Below are 15,526 nucleotides of genomic sequence, written 5' to 3' on the forward strand. Positions count from 1 at the left end.
TCATATCTGAAGGAAATTCTTGCTGGATAGAGTATTCTTGGCTGAAGGTTTTTATCCTTTAAAGCTTTGAATATATCACTCCATTCTCTCCGAGCTTGTAGGGTTTCTGTAGAGAAACCCGCTGACAGTCTGATAGGGGCTCCTTTATAGGTCATTCTCTTTTTTTTTCTTACTTCCCTGAGTATTCTTTCCTTATCATTCCTATTTGCCAACTTTACTATTATGTGCCTTGCGGTGGGTCTTTTTACATTGACAAATCTAGGAGATCTAAAACCCTCCTCTACACACATTTCTCCGTTGATCCCTAGATTTGGGAAGTTCTCTTCAATAATTTCGTTAAGCACACTTTCTGCTCCATTTTCCTTTTCCATATTCTTGGGAATTCCTATGATCCTTATGTTCTTACTCCTCTTTGAATCCATTATCTCTCAGAGATTTTCCTCATTTTTTTATATTCTTAGTTCTCTTTCTTCCTCTGTCTGGCACCATTCAGCCTGTCTGTCCTCGATTATGCTGATTTGCTCCTCTATGTGGTCTACATGGGCATTCAGGGAATCCGTATTCTGTTTTATCTGGTCCATTGTGTTTTTCATCTCAAGTAATTCTGTTTGATTCTTCTTTATGATTTCAATCTCTTTTGTGAATTAACGCCAGAACTCGGCTTGTTTCTCTCTCTTTGTCTCTACCTCATTGAGTTTTTTGATTATAGCTGCTCTGAATTCATTATCACTTAGTTTACCTAAGTCCTCAGGACTTAATTCTGTGTTTTTATTGTTTTCCTTCTGGTCTGGGGCTTTTATAAATTGCTGGATGGTAGAGGAGCGGTTTTTTCTCATGGTGGTAGAATTCAGTTGCAGTTACAGCCTGTCGCCACTAGATGGGGGTCGAGAGCGGCGTGTTAGCTCTCCGCCTTGGGGCAAGACGGCTGTGCCCACTGGCTTTGTTGGCGGGGAGGGGCTGTTACTCACACACGCCAGTCTGGGTTCAGATCAGAGTTCTGTTCTCTGGTCTCCCAAGGCCCTTGATTTATAGGGTCCCCGCGGACGGAAGCTTTCCCCCCATCAGTGGGTCTCCACTGAATCAGCGGCAGGAGTCCTGGATGATCCCCCAGTGGCGCGGCCCCTCCCCCACTCCTTCCCGATATGCGCCGCAGCAGTGAGATCGCAGACTCTAGGGGAGGGAGCGATGTTCTCTCCTACCGTTCCAGCGCCTCCGAGGCCGTCTGCAAGGTTTATGATCTCCTCCTTCTTGGTATGGTAGGTCTCTAACGAGCTGGCATTATGTTTATTCTCTGAAATTCAGTTCTTCCAATCTTTTGTTGTATTTTGGAGGGGAGAGAATCCCGGGTCAGCTCACCCCGCCATTTTGCTCCGCCCACTAGCTAGGATATTTTTGTTTTATACCAAGTCAATGGAAAGCTATTGGAGAGTTTTCAGCAGGGAGTGACATATTCTCATCGTTTGATATATAATTCTGAGAAATTGAGAGGTATAATTAGCAAAATTAGGTGATTTCTAAAATATGCTAAAAGGAGACAATAGAGTGAACAAGTGCAAAGATTCAAAGATGACGCAGGTTTTTGACTTAGCAAATTGGGTGGATGGGGGTGCGACAGAAGGAGGAAGCTTCGTATGGGAATTGATGTGCTATTTTAGATGTACTGAATCTGAGGGTCCCAGGGGGCATCCAGGTGGAAATGTTGTGTAAGAAATTGGGTATATGTGTCTGAAATTTTGAGGAAAAGTCTCAGAGATACAGATTAGAGGCTCATCATCATTATGTAGGTGGTTGTGAAAACCATAAGAGTGGCTGAAATTACACAGAATGTGTGTAACACGAGTAGGCTAAGAATGGGCCCTTGGGAACAAGAATATTTTAAAAGTGGATGGAGTTAACAGTATCAACAGAAGAAACATGGAAAGAAATCAAAGGAATTGTTTTTATAATAAAGACTTAAATGTGTTCGTTAGATTTGATAGCATGGAGTCCTTGGTGAACTTGGGGAGGTAAATTGAAGCAGGAAGTGAACGTTGACTGCTCTTTGAGAAACTTCGCAGAGAATGGAAGGAGACAAATTGTAGGGAACAGTGCAAGGTTTGTGGAATATTTTTGTAGGGTGGGAAGAAAAGAATAGAAAGGAAGAGATTGAATCTTTAAGAGAAAAGGGAAAGTTGGAGGAATGAGAGCTTGGAAGAAAGACTGGACAGATTTGGAGGACTTATTTTTAAATGGGAAGGACACATTCTCTCAGCATGAAATGAGGTAGTGGAAGTGTGGATGTCCACACGGTTTGCTTGCAAGGTGATAATATTTAAAACCGAAGGGCTTTATTGTGGATGATCCTAATTGTATCTAGTTAGATAGTAAGAAGTTGTTGGCCCAAGAGCTCTGTTTAAATATATATTTTTGCTTTTGAAAACATTTTATTTTGGGGCAGGCCCCATGGCCTAGTGCTTAAGTTCAACGCGCTCCAGTTTGGCAGCCCGGGTTTGGTTCCCGGGTGTGTGGATAGTGCTGCCGTGAACATGGAGTATAAGGAATACAATCAGTCAGAAATGAAGAGAGTCAAGCAGAATCCACAGCTGGATCAAAATATTTGGTAGGAAAACAAAAACCGAGTCCAGGGTTTGTTTAGTAGCCAAAAAACCTTAGCCAGCAGGCAACTGTGGAGTACAGCTCCTCGTACTTAGTCATCGGGCCCTGTCCTAGGAGTTTGAGTTAATTCTGAGACATATCAGAAAGGAGGCTTTGGTTAAGTAACCTCGTTTCTCTGACTATGGAATAAGGTCAGGCAACAGCTTGCAGTGGGAGATAATCATCAGAGACCTCGGCTGCAGGGAGCAGGAGATCCGGGCCTGGGGAAGCCAGGGAAAGGTTCAGCTTTAGTTCTGGAAGCCTCATTATTTTCTTTTTCGATCACCTCAGCATCTTCTACCTCTCTCCCCTCTTTCTTCCTCCTTTCTCCTCCTCCTCCTTCTTTTCTCTCTCCCCACCTCAGTTCTCTCCCTCTCCCTCCTTCTGCTGGTATTGTTCCTCTTAAACTTTCAGAGATGCTGTGTACAGGAAGTAGGTGGGGAGTAGCGAAGATTACTTGTCTTTGCTACACTCTTGTTATCTTTGTTCTCTCAGTTCCCTACCATTCAGGTCCCTTCCCCAGTACAGATCAATTGAGCCAAGGAGCTGCGACCAGGCAGAGTTTTTAAAGACAACACCACTGCTCCTAACTAAAGAATCTCTGGTCATTTCATCTTCTCCCAAGAAAAGGCCTAGGTTGTCTCAAAGACTGGGACCCATGCTCTGCCTGCCTGCTGAGCAAGTGTGAGCCTGCTTGAGGTTCTCCTTCCCTTTCCCCTGGAACTCCAGATCTGGAGAGAGGAGGAGAAGACTGGCTGCTCAGCCCCGGGCGCCCGTAAAGAGGACAAGAAGGAAGCGAGAAGTGCAGCCCATTGCCAGGGTTGGCTTCCAACTTCCCAAATTTTCACCACTCCCTTAATTGGCTTAGTGACACCGAACACTTCTTAGCAGAGCAGAGATCAAAGTCTTCGTTTATTTACTGCTCTCTTCTGTCTGCTCCAGTCTGTCTGACAGTCTTGCTTCAGTGGGCCTAATGAGCCAGCTCACGGCTAGCCTGCATTCAGTAACAAGAACTAGGGCAAATATTGGGCACCTGCTTGGCATAACTTTTGGTGCTGGGAGTATGATAGTAAAACTCAGCTAAGACAACGAAAATCATTTGTGTAAGTCTGAAAGCATCCTCTATTTTATCACTCCCTGCCCAAATCCAAACCGTTATTATGTCTTATTGACTTTATTTCCTGAAAAGTTTTCAGATCCATTCACTTCTTTCCAACTTTACCTCAAACTCCTACATTCTCCTGCTCGGACCATTGCGATTGTCTTCTAATTGCAAATCACATTTAATTCTACTCCTGTCTAATAAGTTCCCATATTGCAGCTAGATTCCCTCCACCCCCACCCCCGGCCCCCAACAAACATACGCTTAAAACACTTGTGACTTCCCAATGCTTTTAGCATAAAACCAAACTCCTAACTAAGGTCAGTGAAGCCCTGGGCATTGGGCTCTCCCTGCCTGGCCTGCCTCAGCTCACACCGTGCCCTACTCCTCACTTCCTTAGGTCCAGCCACACTGGTCTTCTTTTAGTCTCTCAAATTTTAAAATGCGTACAGATCACCTGGAATCTTGTTAAAATGCAGATTCCATTTTAGTAGATCTGGGATGGAGCCCGAGATTCTTCATTTCTAACCAGCTCCCAGGTGATTCCAATGTTGCTGGTCCAGGGCTCTGCTTTGAATCCAAAGGTCTGTCAGTCCCGGTGATCCCCTTGCAGATGCTTTTGCACAAGCTGTCCCTGGTTTCCCTCAATAATGTTTCCTCCTCCTTCACTTGAACACATTGTTCAGATCTCAATTCATCGTCACTTCTCAGGGAATTCTTCTCTGATCTCCGCAGCTAGGCCAGAATCCCTCAACCCCAAGGCAAAGTCTCATGGAACCACGTGTCTCTCCTTCTTACTACTTAGCACAGTCAAGTTCTATGTTTTCTGTGGACATTTTTTTGATCAAATATTTATCTCCCCCACTAGCCTATAGGCTCCACAATGAAGAGTCTGTGTCTGTTTTCTGATTACCGTTGTATTCCCAGAGCCCAGCACAGCATGAGGCTCTCAGAATAGACACTCGTTAAATATTTTTTAGGATGAATGAATGAGTGGTACCCAAGTCCCTAGCAGTCTTTCCTTTCACCAGCCAGGTAAAGGGGTGACTTAATTATGCTACCTGATGGATGTTTAGACCTTCAGAAGAAAATGGCTTTGTCTTTCCCTTGTTGTCACAGAGATTCTGCTGCTTCTATTTTGGATTGCTTCCAGTGATGTCAGCAGCCTTTGCATGCACTCTGAGTTTGTTTCTGCCTTGTGGCTGTTTGGCTCAGATGGCGACCTGGGGTTAATAAACTCATGTCTTCACAAGCAACAGAGATTCTCTCTGATTACTTCAAATAACAGGGGCTGATTGTAAGGCTGTATGTGAGAAAAAGGAAGATGGCGATCTCAGCAGAGCTCTACACTGCTGTCTTTGGTTAAATGCAGGTCTCCACACAGCCCTTGTCACCGTGTCGATAGTGTGGGTTGATTGCTCCCAACTGGGTGGCCCTACCATTAAGACATCTCAGCTATTCTTCCTGTCTCTGTATCGCTTGGAGCGTCTTTCAGTTTCTGTTCTTGCCACCACTTGATTACCTCTCACTACCAACTGCTTGCTCATAGTTTCCACCACTTTCTGTTGCCTGTGGCATCACTGCATCTGCCTTCTTAGCTTTTACTCCCTGGTGTCTATTGTTCATATTCTCTGTATACTTTGCATTCACATTCACTCAGAGAGAATTTGATTGCCGTGCTTAATCACTATTATCTTTTTCTGACTCGCATCTCACAATAAGCCTATGCCACTGACTGGCCTGTACCAGATTTGCTGCCTGTGAGTTGAGTGCTCACACTGGTCCAAGCCAGTCTGAGCAGGACAGTATGCTCACATGCAGTGGTGTGCTGCAGGCGGCTCCTACTGGTCCCCAGAGCTGATTGTGAAATATTTAGGAATTTGATGAGCCCAATTGTTAAGGAGTCAATAGCCTGAAATCAGCCCAGGTAGGAGTATTTACACTGTGAAAATTGGCAAAGGATACAAATCAAGGCTCTTTTTTCCCAGAGAGCCAGTTTGCTAACACATGGCTGCAGGGACTAGAGAAGAAGGCTCACCCCCAGGAAGCATTCAGAGCCATTTCTCTTGGTGGTGTGGCTGCCATTCTGAGGCTTCCCTGACGGGGGTAGAGTAGCTGGCAAATGCCCTGCATGACTAGTTCAGTCTCAGCAGGTCACTCTCAGGGCTTCTGAAGTAGACACTCCTTTCATCATTGTTGCAGCCTCAGTTGCTGTTATACTTATATTTTTGTTGAGTTTTGTGGGAAACAAACACTGAAATGGAGATTTGTGTGCAAAATCGTATTGAGGAGTATGCTTGAGTTCGCCTTTTATGGAGGAGAGTGGGAGGTAAGATTGCACGCAGGGAGGAGTAGAACTGCAATGTAGTCATCAAAAAGGCATCAGCTGATCCCACGAAAAGGACCAGCAATTAGATGGGCGATGCTCATTGGACAAGATGGCTCTTTTCGGAGTAGAGTGATTCGTAGGGAGGAACTCAGCTGAGAACCATAGATCGGCTGCCAACACTCTCAGCAGATAGAAGAATGAGTACCTTGGCTTAAGGAGAATCTGGGTGGCTTACACACATCCACTACATGTAGAAGGGAAAAAAGTGTGTAAAAGTGGTTAAAGTTTCCCTGGACCATGCTAAATTTGTTTGATTAAGTTCCCCAGTAGGAAAGCTTTCATCATTTTTAACAAATCTCTAAAGGTTATTGCTCTTACTTTATACAATCTTTCCATTTTTCAGAGCCCTCATTTCCTGAAAAGAGTTGTGACCCCACTTTCCTCACCAGCAGGATTAGAAGACAGTATAATTGGCATTTCACAGTATCACACTTCCCTATCTTAATCGTCTCTGCCCACCTCAGCTTGTCCTCTCTCCTCAGAGGGGTTCTTTTCTCCAGAGTGAATGTCACAAACCGATGATTACTGATTACACTGCAGCCTCTTTCTCTTCACATTCATACATTTCCATCCTGGTATTGGTTTCAATGTTTCCCACTCCTCCATGCCTGGCAGACCTCTTGTACCTTTTTGTAGGTAGGTCTCAGAACCTATATTGACCTGCCCAGTTGCAGATATGGGTGCCCCAAGAAGTATTACCTTGGGGGAAACTTGCCAGATGTGGCACATTAAAGATGCTACGAGTTCTTTGACTCTCCTCCCATCAAGAGGTTGTGGAGGGGAGAGGGTGTCTACGTCCCTTTGTCTTGAAAATGTGTGGCTCACTGATTGCTTTGACCAGTAGAAAATGGCAGAAATGATATTGTACAGTTGCCCTTGCCTAGCCTTTAAGAAACTGGCTGGCTCCATTACCTCATTCTTAGAAAACTTTCTCCAAGGCATTGAGTCATGTAAGAAGTCCAACTACCTGAGACCATCATATGGAGAGGCCAGCATAGGCACTCTGGTCAGTGGCCCCAGCTGACCAGCCTGCCTGTCATCCCTGCCCAGGTGCCAGACATGTACACAAAGCCACATTGGACCTTCTATCCGTCAGCCAAATACCCTTAGCAACCTCAGCCAATGCCACAGGGAGCAGAAGAATCACCCAACTGAGTCCTGCCTGAATTTCTGAGTCACGAGATCTTAAGATATCATAAGATGAGGATTGCTTTGAGCTGCTAAGGTTTGGATTGATCTATTACACAGCAATAAATCACAGGATCATCAAGTATGTGGCATTCTCAGTCTCTGACCAGGACAATGATATTTTCTTGATCGTTGTTTCATAAATCCTACAACTAAATATTCCAAAAAGTTTTAACAATTTAAATATATTGTTCAAATTTCTTTAAGAAATTTAGTGTCTAAGATCTCTTCTGTTGTCTATGTAAACATGTATAGGGATGTATGTTTGGAGTTCAAAGACTTTTTTTCTCCTAGATGTATAGATATGAAAAGTGCCGGGTCTTTTTCTCTGTGTTTTCTCTCCTTTTTCCCTTTCTCTTGGATTATAGTCCTTTCCATTCAACCCATAACCTGTGGAAAGAACTATGAACAGGTTGGGAAATAGAGGGTTAAAAATGGTGGTGTTTGGGGTTGCCTTTCCTCCTTCAGAATGGAGTGGAATCCTAGGCCACAGGCCATTTACCCCTTGGGGGATGTATCTCTCCTCAAGGACAGAGTGCTTCAGAAGTCTGACCTTGCTGAGAAGATGCTGTCATCTGGTCTTCTTATACTGGGGAGAAACTGACTTTTTATGGAAAAATTTCAATTGTTTTTAAAAGGAGAGAGAATAGAATCTTCGCTGAACTGCAGTAAGGATGTGGACCTCATGGAAGGATATATGATTGAGAAATTATTCCTAAGTCAAATCAGACAATGCATAAAGAGAATCTAACTTCTGCATACTGGAGCTTTGTCCCTATGAGCCTTGCTATTGTAAAATCTCATGTGGTCAGGCCAACTCAGATACCTCAAGAGGCCTCCTGAGAATTCTTCATAATTTGGTTCATAATTTTGCATTCCTGCCCTTCTCTGGTGTGCTCTTGGGTAAGTATAGACAGGACTGACGAGTAGACCAGGGAGAATGCAGAAAGGTTAACTGTGCGGTGCACAGGACTAACCTAATCATGTGTTATTCTGTGCATTGGAACTACAGAGGAAAAGAGGGATTTGATACCAATCCCCTTGTTTACTCATGAGAAAAAGGGTGGTCCATGGAATGTAAGTGACTCATCCAATATCACATATCCAGTTGTCAGCAAGTTGGGATTAGAAAACAAGCCATTGTTTCTATTGTGACTACATCAAATCTTGCTTCTATAAACTTATTCTTTCCAAAATATTTATTGACCTCTACCTCATGCTACATACTATGCCAGGCACTGGTAATCAAGAGCTGAATAAGACAGAGGTGGTCTTGGCCTCATGGAGCTTACTCAACACAATCTAGTGAGGCCAAATAAAAAATGGTACCCTGTGGTGGAATATAGAGTTAATAGGATGACCATCAAATTAAATTTTCTTTAGCATAGTCTTACTTATTGAACCAATGTTAGAGCCGGCATAGTTTCCTCCAGGATATTCTGATATCCAGAACATTCTAAGGAGAGAAAAGTTTGCTCTTTTTCTCTGCTTTTATTTAAAAAGTTGGAGATTAAGTTCACAGGCTTTGTTTCTGTTACTTTGCTGCTTTATCTTTGTTCTCACAGAAACCTGGAAGCTGGCTAGTCAATCTCTGTTCTTCCTGCTAAGGTTGATAGCCCTATAAAAGGTTTATTAGTCTGATTTTGTTGTCAGGGAGAGTCATTTATTTACTTCTCTTGGTTTAAACTCTTTATCAAGTGGAACTGATTGCTGATATGAGACAAATAGAAGACAGATAAGTTGATATATGAATATAGAAAATTCTGGTATGTTGGAATTAGTATTTTGAAAAAGTTTCCAAAGGAATAGCGAGCCAAGATGTAGTTAGATTTTCTCTATAAACATGTGAGCAGCAACAATTGAATAAGAAACACACCTAAAGACAAGATTGGATGGGAATGTATTAGGATAATTCATGTGGAATTGCCTATATTCAACTATTTTTGACCTACAAAACTAGCAATGTTCTGGAATTCAACCAAACATATTCTACTGCTTGTATCAAAATCAGTTTGATTTAATGTTCCTTTACTTAATTTTGAGCAAATGCTTTATTAAGAGCTTTGGACAAGTCAACTCCGATGGCCTTCCAGTTAAGTTTCGGTGTGCTCCCCTTCAGTGGCTCGGGTTCGGTTTCCAGGTGCGGAACAACACCAATCGTCTGTCAGTAGCCATGCTGTGGCAGTGGCTCTCATAGAAGTACTTGAGGGACTTACAACTAGAATATGCAACTATGTACTGGTGTGGGGAAAAAAAAAGAGAGGAAGATTGGCAACAGATGTTAGCTCAGAGCAAATCTTTCCCTGCAAAAAATAAGAGCTTTGGGCAATTTTACCTCTCCATGACTGTTTCCTTATTTGAAAAATGGGGATAATAATAGATTCTATTTATTTATTTACTTTAAAAATCATTTTCTCTAGCCTGATGCATGTTGGCACACAGGCAAGAACCCTAGGTGCCATCCTCAGGTTGGCTGGATCACAACTTTAACCTGCTCCTTGAATTACTGAGGCCTTTCTTGATCGACCGCCTAGTCGCAAATTGAAATTGCTTTGTTCAAATCCACATGCATCTCAACTCATTGGCTCCAGCACATTTACATTGCATTTGTTATCTTTAAGCTCTTCCTTTTTAGATCAGTGGTTTGCAACACAGGATACACATTCAAACCCCCCAGTGAGCTTTTAAAAGGTACTGATGCTTGGCCTCCACCCTAGAGCTCCTGATACCATTGGTCTGGGGGCGCTGAGACATCAGTATTTTTTCAAAACCTCCTTAAGTCGTTCTAATATTCAGCCCGGACTGAGACCCAAAGGGCCCTGAGAAATCACTGCATGCCTGCACATCTTGATTAGTGTTTCCCTTCTCCCTCACGAGGCCCCAGCATCCTGAGGACTTAGCCCAGGTCATATTTATACGTTTTGTCTGTTTTTTGTGTGCAGCCCTTTCCATCTCTTTCCCTATCCTTCTGTGTAAATAAGGTGTTAGTGAGAAGGAAGGCCTGGGGGAAGAGAGGTGTTCAGAACAAGGCTTCTGACACTGGAGACTTGAGAGTGCTTACGTAGGGAGGCCTCAGACTGCTAATGGCAGGATTCACCTGTCCCCAATGGGAATCCCAACAAACTTGAATGTGGCAGTGAGAACTGCCCAGAAAAGAGCTTTTGAGGTCTCTTGATCTATGCCAAGTGGGGTCCCTGAGCTATACTACCCTTAGGCCTTCTCTGCCTCATGCATCTTGTCCTCTAGGTACAGCCTGTGGTTCTGAACACAAGCCATTGTGCCATTATCGGTATCTTTGCTGGCGCAGTTCCCCTCTCTTCATCTTGACAGCTGGAATTCGATCCTAATTCTGCCTGCTTTATGAAATCTTTCCTGAGTCCACCCCAGCCAGTCTCATGTAGTGTTTGGAACTTTCATACCATCTGGCAGCAGGCAGAGTAGACATAGCAGTGGACTGAGGACTAGCCCAGGCTCCAGTTCGGAAACCAATGGTGTCTGAGCATCTATACTCACAATAAGTATTTGTCAAATGACTGATAATGGAATGAATGAGTTGCCTTGGGCAAGAAACTTTTCTGCACCTCCATTTTTTTTTAATCTGTGGAATAGGGCCATTGTAGACAGCTTTTTTCCTCTAAGAGTGGTCCTTGGAATGCCTGTATCAAAATCCCCTGGAGATCTTGTTTAAATGCTGAGTCCTGTCCTCCCATCTGAATCAAAATTGCTGGAGGCCTGAGAGTCTATGTTTAACATGCACATGATATAATATAACATGATAATAACATTATTATGCTCACTAAAATTGGAAAACCACTAAATTAGTGGTTATCTGTTCAATTAAATTGACATGATGGCGGTTATAAATGTAAAACCTTGCAATTCTTAGAGACAGGAAATTCTTTTGGTTGACAGTAGATGGAAGAGATCTTTTGGTTGGAAAAGCCATTAGGGAGTGGAAAGAACTTGAAATACTCCAGGAACTTCGTCTGCAGGTGGAAATATGTTGGGGCAGAGTGAGAGCAGCAAATTTGAATATCATTGATTATTCACATATCCTCCCCCTTCATAGTCAATAATTATGCATTAAATATCTGTTCATCGGGCTAAGCCAAGCACTGGCGATAAAGGGGTGATTTCTGCTACATCTATTCCATGTAGATGATGAGGCTGTTATATTATTCATACTTGGCAGGATCAGTTCCATGACCAGGAAGCAGAAGCCCTAGGAAGTAACTGAATCCAATTTCCAAGGTGCTCGACTGTCGTCTTACAAAATCTTGAACTCTGCATTGCAACTGCTGTTTTGGGTTTATGGATTCTGTTTTCCATGGGAATGGCTTTGGAATTTTATGAATGAGATAAGCAAGAGAGATTAAGACTTTATAAGAATTTTTTTTGGGGAGGAAGATATCTTTGCTGTGATGTACCAAATCTAAGCAGGGGCTACATGTTATGTTACAGGTTTTTGGACTGTGAGTCTTCTGAAGATATGAAATCACCAGCTGTGATGACTTTATTCCTGTTCAAATCGGCATGTGGCTTCCAATGAAATTTTTAGTCATCAAAGAGCAGACTTGCTGTGCTTCTGATTAATTGTCAGAGCCTTTCTTGTTAGAAAAGCTGGCTTTTATTTCTGACTCTATTACTGAGCCACTGTGTGATCTTAAGTATGTTAAAGAGCTTTGGGATATCTTGGTTTCACATTCTGTAAAATGGAGATAAAGATACATTGCATATATCTTTCAGAAGCACCGTGAGGATTAATGAGATAATGTTAGCAGGCATATTAAAGTTACCCAATTTTTTTGTATTCAGATTTCTGACTCATTTCCTAATAGTAAAAAAGGGTCGTGTATTAAAAAAAAAAGCAACCATGCAGGATTGAGATTATAGTAAGCTGTAATAGTTATTTTCCAAAAAGAACTAACAGACGACAAGGAGAATTATTAAGATTCTCTCTATAAATCTCCTCTTTTACTTTAATTCCATGTTCTGTCCATACTTTAGAAGAGAATTTTTTTACAGTGCTAGGAATCTTGATCCATATGCCAGGTCATCTGTTTAATTTAAAAACCATTGAAATGGACTGAAACCTTACATTGTCTGTAATAATTTGCTTTCCTGAATGATGAGGGCGATATTCCTAAACAGGCAATAAGCCCAGAACTCACGAGCATCGTTATCTTATCTCTGGGACAACTCAGTCGCTGCTGGAGGAAACTCAAGAACCAAAATTCATGGGCTAAGAATAAGAGAGGAGCTATCCATCATCGCCGGCCCATCCATCATGCTGTTGCCCCACATCATGCAGGGAGTTTGCCTGCTATGAATTTCATCAGTGGCTGTATTTCATAAGTGGAGCCTAGTGATCAGACAGGGTCACCCTGAAGCCCCGTCTGGAGAGGAAGGCATCACATGGCTCCCTGTCTGTCCTAGATTGATGGCTATCCCAGCATCCGTAGGTTTTAAAGATATGGAAAGCAGCTTAGACAAAACTAAGGGAGCAGCTCTGTGGCTACATAAGTGGACACAAACCACAGGAAGTGGGGGTTGAGGGGGAGGAGAGGGGCTGGAGGGAGGAAAAAAGAGGGAACAGAAAAAACAGTAAATAAAACATGGGAAAAAGAAAAAATACAGGCATGGTGGGGGAAGGAGACTCCAGAATTATATGTAAAAGTGAGGATAAAAGGAAAAGAAAGCAAACACAGATGGAAATAAATCAGAAAGACATTCATTTTTACATTCACTGAGATGATATATTTGGATCCTCCACAAAGTTCTCTGTGTCAAGTGTGCGGTATCTACTTTCCCAGGAGCCTTTCGTTTTCAAAGTGTTTGCGTATATCCTCCTCACTCAATCCTTTCAATAAGCCAGTCCAGTATTATCTCTATTTTACATGTGAGAAAAAGGAGGCAGATTTATTGTGAAGCAAATAAAGCTTAAGTTTCAGGGCGTTTCACTAACACAGGCTCCCTCCTAGGCTCTGGGAGGGTCCCTAACAATGTTATTATGTTGTCACTTATTTCTGTAAACTTTAGAAAGGAACACAATCTTCAGATTACTGCTGTCTCTTTCCTTTCTGACTTCTCCTCTATCGTGCTTCACCTTGTGTTGGGTGACACTCGGGCATTTTTTGGAAGTGGAGGTGAGAATGCCTCTAGAAGGGGTGTGGTGGGATATTCTTAGGGGGTTCTAGGTTACTTGCAGGTATGGTTAAATGATGGCTAGCTGTTCCGGGGTAGGAGTAGCTTTCCAGAGGTGGTGCCCCTCTCCCCCAACTCAATCTCCAGTTCCTATGGTGCTTGACTCTGTGGACAGTAGAGAAGAAAGCAAGCTTGAAATGAAGGGTGTTAAAAGTTGGTCTGGGGGAAATTTTTCCAGCGATCTGATGCGTAAAATTGTGAGCAGACCATGAAAAGACATGGAAAAGACTTAAATGCATGTTAGTAAGTGAAAGAAGCCAATCTGAAAAAGCTACATACTGAATAATTCCAACTATATGACATTCTGTAAAAGTCAGAAAAGGAGACAATAACAAGATCTGTGGTTGCCAGGGGTCGGAGAGAGGAGGGGAGTGATTATTTAGAGAGCACAGAGGGTTTTTAGGGCAGTGAAAATACTCTGTATGATATTATAATGATGGATACATGTCACTATGCATTTATCCAAACCCATAGGATATACAACACCAAGCGGAAACCCTAAAGTAAACTATGGACTTTGGGCAATTGTGACTTGTCAATATGGGTTCATCCTTGGTAGAAAATGGAGCATTCTGGTGAGTGATGTTGGTAATGGGGGAGAGGCAATGCCTGTGTGGGGCGGAAACAGTACAAACAGGAAGGACAACTGAATGTGAAGTTGCTTTTTTTGTGGCTCTCACCTATCCACAAGAGCAAAACAAATTTCAATTAATCATGCTAGGAAAAAAATTTTTTTTCTATTGCTTCCCTTTGGAAAATCTTACAAAATTATCATATGAAAAGATTATCAAAGAGTATGCAAACAAAAATGTAGGGGGAAAAGTATTAATAGAGGTATTTGAGACAGCATAAAAATGTCTTATTATTCAGGATTTTGTAATATTTGTGGAATTTGTCAGCTTTTAAAATTTTTTAATGATTTCATTTGTCACTATAAATATGTAGTCACTTTTACACTTAATTTTAGATTAGTAGCTGTGTGTTTTTCTTAAAGAGGGTCTTTACAGCACGTATAATCTTTAGGTTCCACAAAACCTGGATTTAATAATGGAGATAAAAGTCAGATAAATAATTTTCCTAAGCTCACATGGCAATTGGCACAAGAGGCCATTGAACACAGATCAGCTGGGTTCTCTGAAGCTGTCTGTCTCGTCCTTGCGTCTTTCTCTGACTTTAAGAGAAAAGTGAAAGAAAGTATTGCTCTGGACATGTTCCAGAAAACACACGCACATTTAAATTGATGTCACAAAATACCTAAACATCAGAAGGATGTGACACAGTAGGAAATGACTAATAAGTCAATGATTTTATTAAGTGGTAACTTTAGGTATAAAAGAAGATATTTAATATCTTTTAAATCAAAAGATTAAAAATTAACAATGAACTGAATTTATTATTTGTTTTGCTTTTATATAGAGATGAATAGAGAGCATGAATGTGTGTTCAGTAGGCCACAGGAATAGTGCCAAACTTTAAATCAGAAAACCTTGATTCAAGTCCCCATTCCACTGCTAGGGAGCCTGGTCTTCGTGGCAGGCTTGGGTAATTGGCCTCATCATTCCGTCCCTATCCCTGCTACCGTGGTCTCTTGGGGGGTCTCCCACAATAGCTGGTCTCCCCTCACCTCTCTGGGCCTCCTTCAACCCAGTCTCCTCACTGAAACCTGAGTGATATTTGCAAAATGCGAACAATGTCCTCTCTCTGTACCAGCTCTGCTTATTGTCCAGCCCCAATGACTCTCTCTGCTCCTCCAGCTCCTCGTGCAACACACTCCCTGTCACTTTCTAAAGAAAAAAAAAAGACTGTTCTGCTTAGGTTGTTGAAACCAGCTCACTGACACGATGTCATGACCATATTCTCATATCATCAACTTGTGACAAGTGCTCTTGTTGCATCTTCCACATGGTTTTTGCCGAGAAGAATGTCCTCATGTGCTGTCAGTTGGTTGAGCCAGTAATCTCTGATGTCCCTGCTGGCTTTTGTGCAGGTTTCTCTTGTTCAGTTGCACT

General features: G+C 42.3%; 1 long non-coding RNA gene across 6 annotated transcripts in view; it reads left to right on the forward strand.

The window, feature by feature from the left end:
• Positions 1-15,526, forward strand: part of LOC111770761 (uncharacterized) — a 200,220-nt gene that overhangs the window by 69,953 nt on the left and 114,741 nt on the right. The window contains exon 8 of one of the 6 annotated variants that reach the window (XR_011432904.1): positions 13,992-14,092. The exons of 4 other annotated variants lie outside the window; for them this stretch is intronic. This is a non-coding gene — a long non-coding RNA (uncharacterized lncRNA). Of the gene's footprint in view, positions 1-11,774; positions 12,124-13,991; positions 14,093-15,526 lie in introns of those variants that run through there. One more of the 6 variants, XR_011432905.1, reaches the window with a different exon arrangement.

Source organism: Equus caballus, chromosome 26 (genome assembly GCF_041296265.1).
Source record: "Equus caballus isolate H_3958 breed thoroughbred chromosome 26, TB-T2T, whole genome shotgun sequence".
Taxonomy (NCBI): domain Eukaryota; kingdom Metazoa; phylum Chordata; class Mammalia; order Perissodactyla; family Equidae; genus Equus; species Equus caballus.